Source organism: Mus musculus, chromosome 5 (assembly GCF_000001635.26).
Source record: "Mus musculus strain C57BL/6J chromosome 5, GRCm38.p6 C57BL/6J".
Classification (NCBI taxonomy): domain Eukaryota; kingdom Metazoa; phylum Chordata; class Mammalia; order Rodentia; family Muridae; genus Mus; species Mus musculus.
The window spans coordinates 77,479,428-77,493,731 of record NC_000071.6 but is presented as its reverse complement, the minus strand read 5'-3'; the positions used below and the strand labels follow the sequence as shown (position 1 = coordinate 77,493,731).

Below are 14,304 nucleotides of genomic sequence, written 5' to 3'. Positions count from 1 at the left end.
TATCCCCCTTCCTGATCTCCCCTCCATGACCTCCCATACCCCCCTCCCCTTTGCCTCTAAGAGGGTGATTGCCCACCCACCCACTCCCACCTCATCCCTCTAGCATTCCCCTTCTCTGGGCCATCAAGCCTCCACAGGACCAAAAACCTCCCCTCCCACTGATGCCAGATGAGGCTGTCCTCTGCTACATAAGTAGTGGGAGTCGTGGACCAGCCCATGTGTACTCTTTGGTTGGTGGCTTAGTCCCTGGGAGCTCTGAGGAGTCTGGTTAGTTGATATTGTTGTTCTTCCTATGAGGTTGTAATCCTCTTCAGATCCTTCACCCCTTCCCCATAGCTCTTCCATTGGATTCCCCGGGGCACAGTCTGATGGTTGGCTGTGAGTATCTGCTTCTGTCTTAGGTGCTGGCAGAGCCTCTCAGAGGACAGCCATACCAGGCTCCTGTCTGCAAGCATATCTTGGCATCAGCAATAGCGCCTGGGGGGATTGGTGACTACAGATGGGATGGATCACAAGGTGGAGGGTCTGGATGACCTTTCCTTCCGTCTCTGCTCCATTTTTGTCCTTGTCTTTACTTTAGACAGACAATTCTGGGTTAAAAGAAATTTTTGAGATGGGTGGGTGACCCCATCCCTCCACTGGGGGCCATGTCTATTTACTGGAAGTGGTCTCTTCAGGTTCTATCCCCCGCCCCCACTGTTGTATATTTCAGCTAATGGTAAGATAACACTTATAAACTAGAAGATTTGCCATAAGAAGTACATTTTTAAGTCTCTTTTAAAATGTTGAGGGCAGAAATTATTGGACCAATATTCATGACCATCCGGTACAGCTTAACCCTGTGGCTGTCCTTCTGCCAGACACTCCAAATGGTTAGGTTACCCGGTAGAAATTTGGATTATTTGGTGGTGATGAACAAAGTTTTAAAATATATGACCTTTAAGAAGTTAAAATATTTAGAACTGAATGAAAGTTGTTTTTTTTTAAGCTGTTTTAAGTTTTTTAAGAAGTTTCTCTCCAAAATTCAAAATTTTAAATCCAACAAATGTTTTCTTACAAGGTTTTCCAACATTATTTTTGAAACTTCAGCCAACCATCCTAAGGTGCTTTAGAGACTTATTCAAGAAAGGCAAGATTGGCTGGAATCCTAGCACTCCAGCAAGAGGCCGGAGGCAGAGGCAAGAGGATAGCCTGAGCTACGTACAAAGACTCACTTTCAAAATACCAGGAGAAAAGGCCGCGTTTGTGGGCAGAAACTCATGTATTCTAATCTATATATTATAAAGTGAACATTTTTAAGTCTTGCCCTCAAATTGCTGACCAGTCACATGACAGCATCTAGATGCAAAGGATGCTGGGGAATGTAGTTTCTGTGCATAGCTAAGTCCTAATAATAATTCTGTCCGAACATGGCTCACTCTTTTTTTTTAATTTTTTATTAGATATTTTCTTCATTTACATTTCAAATGCTATCGCAAAAGTCCCCTATACCCTCCCCCTACCCTGCTCCCCTACCCACTCACTCCCACTTCTTGGCCCTGGTGTTCCCCTGTACTGAGGCATATGATCTTCACAATACCAAGGGCCTCTCCTCCCATTGATGGCCAACTAGGCCATCTTCTGCTACATATGCAGCTAGAGACACGAGCTCTGGGGGTACTGGTTAGTTCATATTGTTGTTCCACCTATAGGGTTGCAGACCCCTTCAGCTCCTTGGGTGCTTTCTCTAGCTCCTCCATTGGGGGCCCTGTGTTCCCTCTTAATCACCAATGATTCTTGCCACACTGCTGACAGAGCCTTCTCGCTCTGAGCTGTCCATCTTACCCTTAGCAGTCTTCTGGTTATAGTTCAGCTCCACAGGAATTCTCAGTAAAAATATCCTAGCCATTTATCTTGGTGCACAACTAAAATAACTTTCCCTAAAGAGTTTGTTGTTTTCCTGAGCATCTTTTTGATGGTTATTGCAATGTTGAAGAACAAGACTCTTCACCAGTTTAATCAGAGGGAAAACAATGAGCCAATCACATTTTGAAGGTTTTGATTAAACGCTAGCCTGGGTTAAGTATCACATTATACTTGCTTCCAAAACGTAACAAACAAGCATATAAAAGAAAGAAGCAATGTGAGGGGCCCATGATAATTAATCTCTCGATGTCATAATCTAGCTGTCTTCCTTGTGATGAATTAATACTTCCAAAGTTGTCTCGAGCTCCTGGGATCTAAAGTAAACCAATGAAGTGACTTGGGAGCTTCTAAAATTAATTAAAGCTAACAATGTAAAAATAATATGAAGAGTGGTTCATTTGCCATTCCAAGTAGCAGCAAAAAAAAATTACTGAAATTTGCTTAGGCAAAAAGGAAATTAATTGGTTCACCTGAACTGAAAAGTCTTAAGGAAATATTAGCCCCAGTGACACCTGATTCCTGAGTTGATATAGATGCAAAATCAGAAAACCAGGAGTGTTTCTCTACAATTTTGGGGTTTATGGATTTTGGTTGGTTGGTTGCTTGCTTGCTTGCTTGCTTGCTTTGGGTGTTCGTTTTGTTTTTGTTTTCTTTTGTTTTGAAACATAGTCTAACTCTTTAGCCGAGGCTGACCTAAAACTCACTAAATAGTGGAGCTTAGCCTCGAATTCACGGTGATCCTCCTGCATGCAAGCACAATCATTCTTGGTTTGACCTCATATTGTGACAGGAGAACATCAGTGGTTGTAAACTCAAAATGTTTTCTGCATTTGGCCAATAAGATCAAAGACTCCTCCTTAGTAAGAACCCCACTGTGAGATGGCCAGTGGTGGCCAGTGGTGGCCAGTGGTGGCCAGTGGTGGCATAGACTTTTAATCCCAGAACAAGAGATCACAGACTGATCTCTGAATATGAAGCGAGCCTGGTCTACAGGGCAAGTTCCAAGACACCAGGGCTACACAGAGAAACCCTGTCTCAAAAAACCAACAACAACAAAAGAACCTCACTGTGCCTCATTGGAGCCAACTATGTCTTACTCTTCTTTCCGCTAATCATAGGCAAAGAGAAGTAATTGTGGGAAGTCAAATGACACTAACTAGAACCAGCTGACTAGGAGTTGGGGAAAGTGGCTCCTCAGAGAAACTGTGGTATAGTTACTACAACGGTTTGGCTAAAGTCCATGTGTTCAAGACTTGGTCACTGGGATGCCACTATTGGGAGGTAGTAGAAACTTTAAGAGGTGGGAGCTAGTGGGAAATTTTAAGATCACTGGAGGTGTGTCTTCAAAGGAGACTGACTGTAGGACCCCAGGTTCTCCCTCTTTGCTTCCTGAACCATTAGGTGAGGAGTACATTCCACCATTGACAACTGCCTCCCTCAGAGGCCCAAAGTAAGGCCCACAGCCACTCAGCTCTGAACTAGAACCTCCAGAACCATAAGGCAAGATCTTCTCTCTGTGTAAGTAAATCCCTCCAGGTACCCTTTGTAGTGATGAAAGTTGACTAACATCCTTACTGTTGGGGTTTACCAAGGACCAGTGTTCCTCTCTCATTAGGAAGCAGTTGATTCAAAGAATGAAGAGAGAGGAACACAAATGTCAGCTCTGCTATGACTTTAGGTCTGTTGACCCAGCAGGTCAGTTCCTAAATTAGATGATGCTGCCCCACCAATGCAGACACAGACTCTTCCACAAGAGCCCCATCTACTCAGATTTATGGTAGAGAAACAGAAAGTGCCTTCTGAAAACAGGAGAGTCCTAAAGAGAAAATAAAAATGCTGAATTTTCTAGCCTCAGCCATGGTGCCCAATTTTACCCATAGGTAATCAGGTTTCCCTTCTTGTGGAGGGAGACGAGAAAAGAGAATTATGAGAAATAAAAGAGCTGTGAGTGCTGATCTAATGAAGCGTAGGGAATGACTCCTCCCAAGAGTTATCGGCAGAATAAACCAACAATATAGACATAACATGTGCGCACCTCCCAAAGAAAGTGAGACTCACTTTCAAATGCACAGAAAATATATGCATCAGACTGCTTAAATTCCTCAACTGGGGAGGTGGCTCAGTGCTTAAGAACACTAGATGCTCTTCTAGGGGCCCCAGGTTCAATTCCTAGTACCCAAATGATGGTTCATGAGCATCTGTAATTCTAAGTCCAGGGGATTTAACACACTATTCTGGCTTCTGCAGGCATCAGGCACACATGGGATATACATACAGGCAAAACACATGCATGCATAAAATTAGAATTAAGAAATCAAATTCTTAAACATGTTTATTTAAAGGATGTAAATCCCACCAGTGGTTGTGATATCACAATACCATTTTAGTGCTATACCTCAAATGGTTAATTTCTCTCATCTAACTTTCCCCCCTAGATATGAATGGCAGCAGACTGCATTAGTTTGGAAAGTTAAAACAAAGTACCATAGACTTTGCAGCTTATAAGCAACAGAAATTCCTGTCTCAGAGTTCTGCCAGCACGGCCAGGACTAGGGAAGCCCCGTACTTGTTTGAAGGCTGCAGGCTTCTTGTGTCCTCACACGGAGAAAAAATGGCTAGTTCCCTGGCCTTTTTATAAAGGCACTAATTAATACCAGGCGACCATTTTACCTCCCCAAAGCCTTATTGCTGTTTACCATCACATTGGGGGAGGGGATCCAGATTCAATCATAAGAATTTGGGGAACAAAGACAAGCATTCAGTCTGGATTTAAAAGTGGACTTTATTCATGCTAATACCAGAGTATAAATGGGAATTAATAGCCTGAGCAATCTCGCTTTATCAACCTAAAGCAACCTGTTTTATCAACCTCACTTTAAAATCGTATGCGCGATCGACCTCAAACAATAGTATCCTCGAATATAATTTCCAAATTAATCACCCAACCAGGACCGTGAAACTTTCATTTTCAATATGGACCCACTATCCCTTACTGTTGATGTCTCTGTTGGAGCAGGCATACACCACACCACAAGCATGTACTAAGCCAAGGCTTGTCTGTCCCCTGGCTCCTAGAAGGAGCAAGGCAAGTCTCAACAACCCACCACCTCACCCACTCCATCCCCCTGTCACTCCCATAGATGAGGCTCCTTAGCTGCCTACAGTAATGGGTCTTCAGAAACTTCCCTGCAGAGGCAATGGCGCTGCTTGATAGACACAGCTGTCATAACGGGTTCTGAAGGGGCCTCCTGCTTGCATTTTCTTTTCCGGTTTCAGCTCCTTCCTCCTAATGACCTCCCCTTGGACCACCCCTCATGCAGGATCACAACCTGACCTGCCTCAGCGCCCCTCTACCCCCTGGGCTTTGTTCCAAACAACCTTTCAACTGCAGCCCAGGCAAGCCCAGGCTGCCCTGGATGCAAAAGCCTTTGTGAAATGGCCGGGCTTGGACTCCTAACAAGCCTAAAGCTGGCCCACTGACCAATGATCCTGACTCAGTCTCCGATTAGCCACACTAGTGATCTAAAGAAGGGCACCACACACCTCCTTCATTTCCCTGCCTGCCTGGCCTCTAGAATGCGGTCCGTCCTCCTACAGCGTTGGGGGGTGGGGGGGCCTACTAATACAGGAGGACTCTGGGCACCAGTGCAAGGCGCCTCAGCTTCCCTTCCCTTGCAGGGGGACAGTTGTGAGGACCGCCCCTGCAAAGCACTCGCTTGGAATTGGAGGCTAGTCAGCACTGGGTCTCCAGGCTGAAAACCAGGGGGAGTTCTCATTCAATTCCCTCTCCCCTCCTGTGCCTTTTAACTAACTTTGAAATTCCTCTGGCTGCTGCTGGGGCCCGCGTGCTGTTTCCAAGGGCTGGAGCACGGCGCACATTTATTTGATAACCATTTCAGGGATTTCAGAAAATGAGAACCAGAGGAGGAGGCGAGGCCCGGAGTAATTAAGATGATTTGTTGCACATGATTCAGACGTGCACAAAGAGTACCTGAACGCGGAATAGAGACTCAAAAGGAAGGCAATCCCGGAAGTGGGAGCCTTCAAAAGGAAAACAGGCTGTCTGAAAGGGCCCAGATAACTGCCAAATTCTAACACCTCTCCCTATTTTTATCTCCTCCCCGAGATAAAACAGAGGGAGATGATTTTTTTTTTTAACTTTTGGTTTCAGCAGTTAGCTTCCAGAATAAAAAATTCAAAAGCGCCTGCCATATTACCCACCAGTTCACAAGCTCTCGCCCACCTGAAATCGCTGGGAAGCGCCGTGCTATTTAAGCCCCAGGACACAACCGCAAGAGCGCACATTCCCTAGAAGGTATATGTTCTTTACAAGTTCATTAGAGGCTCTTGAAAATCCTGTCTGTGATGACAGGCAGCGTCCACCTGCACCCTGTAGAGCACTGAAGATGAGGTCAGTCAGAGGAGAGTCATGGCTAAACCTGTGGGTCGGAGTGGGTATAAATACCCGACCACATTTCAAAGGACTACAGGATATTTTGCTGGGAATTTTACTTCCCAGCACTGGTGACAGTCCCTAACGAACCATAATACTGTTTTCCAACACAGTTGATGCCTCAAATCACCTCATATTTTGCTACAATGGAGTCATTCATTTTGTTTTTCTTTGCAACCTAACTTTGTGGTCTTTGAGTGACCTGCAGGACCCAGATCCCACACACACACATCCCGGTAGCTGGCTGGACTATTTTGGACCACGCAAGAATACAAGAACAGAACTGGAATTAGAATCCATTGTCCTGGCAAAGCAGAAACAGGCCCTTTTCATGCCCTTGCTCATCAAATACAAATACTTTTACTCTCAAATACAATTCTTAAAGAAGATATAGAGTCTAGGGGATGCAATATGACAGAGTGGGTGCTGAGCTTACGGCACATGCAGAGATCCAATAAGCACTTACAAAATGGGGGCGCTGAGAGCTGAGGGACATTAAGTAGGAAGTAGGAGCAAAGGGTCCTCTACTGCATCTGTGAATAAATAACTAACCCCCCTCCCAAGTCTATATTGCCAAAAAAAGCTTCAGTGTTGTGAAAAACCAAACCATATAAGCTATCAGTTTTTGTTCCGTTTCGGATGTTTTTGGCAGAACCAGCTCATAAGCCTGGCTGAGCACATTTCAAAGAACCACACGGTATTTGGCTGTGTGGTTCCCCTTCCCAGGAATGCTGATAATCAAGGAACTACCAGCAAGTCATCTGTTAGGATCATAAAAAGAGAAAGAGCTGAAAGAATATGTTCTGGCGGGGTGTGGGGGGAGGGGTGCCTCAGTGGGCCCATGCCGAGGCATCCCTTCCCTGGAGGGACCAGGCACACACTGGTATAGTATAGAATAGAGTTTATTTAGGGCATGGAGAGGGGAGTTAAGAGAGTAGCAGAGGCAGAGAAAGACAGAAAGAAGGAGAGAGGAGAGAAGTGGAGGTCGGACATGACCTTGTGGAGAAAGGGGGGAAGGGAATGGGGCGAGAGGGGGCACAAGGGGGCAAGAGGCAAGTGAGAGGCAAGAAAGTACGAGAGAGGAGGGACCAAGCAGCCCCATTTATACTGGGCCAAGCCTACCTTGCTGTTGCCAGGTAACTGTGGGGCAGAGCATGCCTGGCTGCAGCCAGGAACTGTGGGGATAGAGTTTAGACAGAATACCAACACTACTGATATTGCGTTGTCTGGAGTACCTTCCCTGTGCCTGACCCGTGTTTTCTGAGAGGACTGCTTCCTCAGCCTTGTAACAGGGTCCTTGAGGCCTGGACACCCCTGGGAGAGCGATAGCAGACATACTTACTGGCCGTGACTGTGGAGATAAACAGGTTGGCTTAGCGTTCTCCCTCCCTGAGGTAGTCTATGCTTTGCTCTGAAGAGAATACGCTTAACATCCTTTCTCCTCTCAGAATTATTTTCCGAAATGTGAATATTTCTTCTCATCCCACTGTCTTCCAGAAAAACTGCAGAGTCCATGCTGACTCCACACTTCTCGGGATAGGGCATCATCACCCCTGTGGTGGGGTGAGATGATTTTGAAAATTAACCACCTCTATGTCGTCTCAGTAGTAAAGGGGTACACACAGAGTGCCTGGAGCTGGGATAGTGCACTGTGTTCCTCAAGAGCAAGGCATAAGATTCTGCATCTGACAAGCTTTAGTGATACCCACACTGCGTTCCTTTCATATTTTGCATTCCTAGACTAGGAAATTGCATAGAAACTAAAGATTCTGGTCTCACCCCACGGCTGAGCATAGGAGGCTGGTTTTGCTCTGAACCATAATAAAAACAGCTATCCCCAAAGTCACTCATTGAGAAAAGACCATCACCACCCAGAGGTAGAAAGTGAATTGGCTCTTCTATAGGTGGGGTGCAACGTATCTCTCCAGCATTAGGGACCTACCACCTGGAAACCTGTGAATAAGTCACAGGGGCCACGCATGCAGCCATCAGCTGAAGAGAAACAAATGCCTCACAGAACTACAAGAGAGCATCCCTCTGTGGCCAAGCTGACCCAGTTAGGAACCCGCTCAATTAAAGGAAGAGGTCTGAGTCACCTGTAGAGCTAACAAGCAGAGCCAGAGGTCTCGGTCACTTGGTGGCTCTTACAGAAACCAACTAGACATCCCTAAGGAAGAGACATCTTGAGGAATAACAGGTGAATTTTCAAAGTCCACCTGCCCTTCTTACATGAAGATTTCCCCTCACTGGTGATAGATAGAATCTAGGTTAAATATTAAGGGAGAAAGAACTTTTTCATATGTGGTAAAAGCATTATGGGGGAGAGGAAGGGGGAGAGAGAGGGGGAGAGAGAGAGAGAGAGAGAGAGAGAGAGAGAGAGAGAGAGAGAGAGAGAGAGAGAGAGACTCAGAAACTTGATTCCTGTAGCTAGCAGACATGAGTTCAGCTGGGACAATTCCATCAAGAAAGGGTGAATCTAGATACAGCCAAACAGCCTGGCTTTCACCCCTCATGAAGAAAGGGCAATGTTCACGGCCCCTGCCTCTGTTTAGCTAAAAGAGTCTACCTTTGGGATTCTTCCAAAGGTCATTTCTCTAAACAGGAATTCAAACTCTCACCCTCCCTAATCGCATAACTATTTAGTGCACATTTGGTCGACTATTAATTAATGTTGCTTCTGCAGAGAAAGAGGCCATAGACAGACCGGCCTTTAGTGAGCACCCTAGGGCCTGGCCAGACTTTGAAGAAATGCACACATTGAGATATTAGTTGAAGCTCAAAAACAATAGGTGTCTGTGCCCTCTAAGTAGCTTGTATGTTGCAGATCTGACAAGTCTCATTGATTTAAATGGCTAGAACACTGCCTGGATTTTAATCTCCTTCACCTTTATACCAATGAGGTCGCCGTTTAAACGCTTTTACTTAATAATGTAAACACCTGTCACACGACAGGGCAAAGCCATTAAGGAGAAGGATTATTTAACGCAAAGCCCCTGAATACAACATTACTATTATTGGCTTGTCCTCAGTTGCCAGGGTTTAAGCAGAACTTGCTATCTTAGGACCAGAGGTGGTAGCCAAGTCATCGAGAACTCTGGTCTCCACCAGAGATCTGCAGAGCCTCCTCTCCAATGCAGACAGGGTGACCATCTGCTCATAAGCTGCCATCTCAATGACCCCAAATATCTGACCCACCATGACTGTTGTCGTCAGAGCATGTGTTTACTGAAGTCCCCTATTAAAATGGAAAGTGGTTTCCATGAGGCAATAGTCTATTAAGCTGTTTTCCTCTTGTTACAAGACACACAATACACTTTTTACAATCCTTGCATTGTTTATTCTCACAACTCTACAATGTAGTGCTATTGTTGACCTCACACAGTGAAGCACAGCATAGGTAAAGAAATTTCTCAAGGACACAGAGTATTTCAATGGGAAAACAATTCAGATCTATAAATGACTCCAATATATGCACTTTGGAACAATATGCCATGTTTGCCATATTGCTTCTTACTGTGTATTGTAAGTACCCATCAGTAGATCAGAAACCTTGCTCCCTAGCAAAGTAAAAGCCTAGGATAATGGCAAAGATGGGGAGAGGAAAACTAAACTGGCAGGCATGAAGAGATAGTCCAAGTGCTGGCTTTGAGCCTTTGGGACAGAATATGGTCATGAGGAAGCCCATGACTTAATCTCAGAAGGTCACACAAAAAGATGCAAAGATCAAAGATAAGAAACACTCCCAGAACCTAGTTTGGTGTATGTGCAGGGTGAAAGTACAGACAAGAGCTTTAAAGTAGGTCCTCTTCTCCCATGTTGTTCCTTTATTCAAACTGAACCATGAGTAAGAGATGTCAGAAGCCCCTCCCACACTCATCTGCCCTACATCTTCTGGGTGCTCATTACAGCTGCTGATCATAGCTGCTGCTGGTATGAATAAATCCAGGTGAACTGACGCTCTCAACAGCACTCAAAGTCCTGTTGTTATCTGGCCAACAACCAGTTATTGATATTGTCCCAGTGAAGGAAGACATTTCCGTGGAGCATCACAGATCTCAACAGTCACTAGTGTTTATCCAACTCACTGGTGTGGCTTCTGAAGACCCACTTTGTCTTCAGCAACTTCCTCTTTCGTTTTAGCGAGCCAAGGCAATCTCATTGGCTCAGTCTGTGCGCCTCGATTCAGTGACACGTTCAGTTGTGTAAAAGTGAATCACCGGTTAGGCTTAGAGGAAGAGAACTGTTAGACTCTACGGGCTAGGGGTAGAAATTAGTACACAGTTATGGAAAATAACAAGGAAGTTCTTCCAAAACCTGAAAACATAAAACTACTAGAAGATGCAGCTCTCTCAGTACTGGGTACATATGCAAAAGAAATGATACCAATATATCAAGAGGCACCTCCCTGCCCCTGTTCATTGTGGCACTACTCCGAATGACAATGACGCAAATCGACCATGGTGTCCATTGGTGGATGAAGAGGTAAAGAAAGTGTGGTAGATGCTCACAATGGACTTTTTTTCAGGCATAAAAAAGAAAACTCCTGTAATTTTCATCACCACAGACGGGCGTGGCAAGAACAGTTCATGGAGTGAAAACAGCCAGGTACAGCTATGGAAAGAGCAGCCAGCTTCACTCCCACAGAGACGCTTAAAGGTCAGCTTCACAGAAGCAAAGAGAAATAGTGCTCACTAGAGGTCAGGGAGGGGAGGGAGGCTCTGCGGGTAGAACAATGGCTACCAAACTACAGGTGAACAGCAGAAACAAGCTCCAGTGTTCTACAGCACCACAGAGCAGCTATAATTTATTACATAGTTTATTTGGAGAGAGAGAGATTCAAAGTTTCCCAACACAGAAAAATGAACGAGACAGTAAAGCTAATGACTCTTACCTGATTGCTATACATTGTATCTATGTATGACATCATCACCCTGTGTTCCACAAGTGTATGAGACTACATGGCAACAGAAACACAACAAAGAGGGGCCGGTGCTACACCCTAGGGGTCCAGTGTGTTCATGCTAGCCTGGCAGTCGTAGAGCATGCAGAGAGAGGCAGATCTCTGAGTTCAGGGCTAGCCTGTTCTACAGAGCAAGTTCCAGGACAGCCAGGGACAGCTGTCACACAGAGAAAATATGTCTTGAGAATGGAAAAAAAAGAAAAAAAGGAAAAAAAGAAGAAAAAAAAATCCATGCTTAAAAGCCTTTCAATTAAATCCTCAGTTTAAAAAAAAAAAGTTAAAGAAAGTGAAAATGGGTATGGAAGCTACTGGGCCTGAGAAGTTGGGAGAGGCCATTTAGACATTCAAATTGAGGAGTTTGGAGATGACAAGACACCTGCTGGGCAAAGGCTGAAAGAAAAGCATTCCAGGTAACGAAGTGAACAGCAAACAGAGAGTCCCTAAGTAAGGTCTTGGTGTGATCCAGAAACTGAAAGGAGAAATATAGTGAGTGCATCCTAACTGAGAGAGAAGCCAAGGATGGAAGCAGGACCAAGGTCACACAAGGATGTAGAGACTTCCATATGCAAGCACAGATTTCAACTACTGTCAAGGCTCTAATAATTGAGATGTGTTCCTATAAGGATTGATGACAGTGAACTTGACCTAGACTGGAGGTTAGAAAAGGCTCCCGGGGAAGGAATGTATGAGGTGAGATAACTGGAAGGTTAGAGAAGCATGCGCAAGAGCCCTGAGACAGGGAGTCACAGGGAGCATAATGACACTGGCAAGAACGGAAAGAGCTCTGAAGGAAGCCAAAATGTCTACGGAGCATCCCTCATGCACTTCTTCCGGTTTTCTGTGCCCTTCATTGCTGTTGACCGACTTTAGCACTCTCGCAAGCTGCAGAAAAGTAGCAGTACTGTTAAGTGCTTCTTACCCATAGAAAACACAAGCTAATTTTGCCTATGTGGTACAATTAATTATCAGCCTGTGTAAGCATCTAGCTTCATATCTATTAACAAATTCAACTCATCCTTTCTTTATTGTCTCTATATACGTATGTGTACTTTTGAAATAGTTAAGATCTCTTTAGTTCTCTCTCACTAATCAGTAAAATTAATCATTTCATTGAGACATGTTTTCTCTTTATGTGATAGGTGTGGCCTTTAATTTTTTGTGTTTTCTTGACCAGGCAGTAATGGCACATGCCTTAAATCCCAGCACTCAGGAGGCAGAGTCAGGTGGATCTCTGTGAGTTTGAGGCCAGCCTGGTCTACAGAATGAGTTCCAAAACAGCCAGGCTACACAGTGAAACCCTGTCTCAAAAAGCAAAAGAAACAGAATTTTTTTTTCTTTAACCATACATACTATTGCCAAAGAGCCTATGGAAGATGAACATTCAGACACAGCTTGTAGCCAATTAAAAGTCTTTATTCCAGCCCTCCGAGACTATACTCAAGTATTCAGGACCCAAGTGTAGGATGAAGTGCATCCTGGTATCCTGTTCGGCAGCTTCAGGGGGATGTTCTGCAAACACAAGCAATTTAACAGAAGCTAAGATAAGTTAGCTGGGGTATCTTGACCTCAGGTTCCGAAAATAGAGTTGGGTAATTTTCCATGGGATTCTCCAAGGAGATCAAATTCTAGTAAGATCTAAAATGGCCTCATACAAAATGGAGGAACCTCTGCGCTCTTCTGCCCTGTCACAATATGAGGGATTATAAAAAGCAGAATAATAGCAGACAAATAAAATTACCTCCAATAAAATTTTTATTCAGATAATGATGATGATGATGGTGGTGGTGGTGGTGGTGGTGATGATGATGATAATTTTGTTTGTATAAATGTGTTAAATATCATGAGGGGCATACTCTTGCTGAAAAAGTATTCCTTCTCATTGAAGATTCAAGCTTACCTCAGTGAAATGTGCTTTTTATTGATTAAATTAGACAATCCCCTTTGCTCACAGGCTGGAGAACAGAGAGAAATACCTTCCACTTCATCTTTGGCTTTCTTTTAAAGGCTACATTAGGGTTTGTTTCACTCTTAATTAGCTGAAATTACCACACACACCCAAAAGGGAGCAGGTACTGCTAGCGCTGTTTCCAATGCTAAATCACACAGAACTTGAGACGTTTCGACCAACCTCGCCCACCCGGAAACTGCAAACTAGGGAATACAGGAGGTGCCTACTGGACTGAGCAGCTAAAGTAGAAGCCAGAACACACCAAACCAAACAGGCTACCTCACGTGTCCTATCCCAGTCCAGCTGGTAAAAATACTGTGGTTTCTCAGCTGCCTACAGAAGATGCCAGGTGCTCTGTAAACAGAAAATGTGGAACATTTACACAATGGAGTACTATTCAGCTATTAAAAACAATGACTTCGTGAAATTCTTAGGCAAATGGATGGAACTAGAAAATATTATCCTGAGTGACATAACCCAATTACAAAAGAACACACATGGTATGCACTCACTGATAAGTGGATATTAGCCCAGAAGCTCAGAATACCCAAGATACAATTCACAGACCACATGAAACTCAAGAAGGAGGACCAAAGTATGGACACTTCGCCCCTTCTTAGAAGGGGGAACAAAATATTCATGGAAGGAATTACAGAGACAAAGTGTGGAGCAGAGACTGAAGGGATGACCATCCAGTGACTGTCCCACCTGGGGATCCATCCCATAAACAATCACCAAACCCAGACACTATTGTGAATGCCAACAAGTGCTTACTGACAGAAGCCTGTTATAGCTGTCTCCTGAGAGGCTTCACCAGTGCCTGACAAATACAGAGGTGGATCCTCAAAGCCTACCATTGGACTGAGCACAGGGTCCCCAATAAAGGAGCTAGAGAAAGGACTCAAGGAGCTGAAGGGGTTTGCAGCCCCTTAGGAGGAACAACAATATGAACTAACCAGTACCCCCAGAGCTCCCAGGGACTAAACCACCAACCAAAGAGTACACATGGTGGGACTCACCGCTCCAGTTGCATATGTA

The 14,304-nt window shown here is 44.6% G+C and overlaps 1 annotated feature.

Annotated features, from left to right (window-relative positions):
• Positions 3,807 to 6,792: an enhancer, noted in NCBI's record as "VISTA enhancer mm1340". NCBI's record gives its function as "enhancer in: hindbrain (rhombencephalon)[5/9] | forebrain[4/9] | limb[7/9]" and the evidence as "EXISTENCE:transgenic organism evidence [ECO:0001131][PMID:17130149]".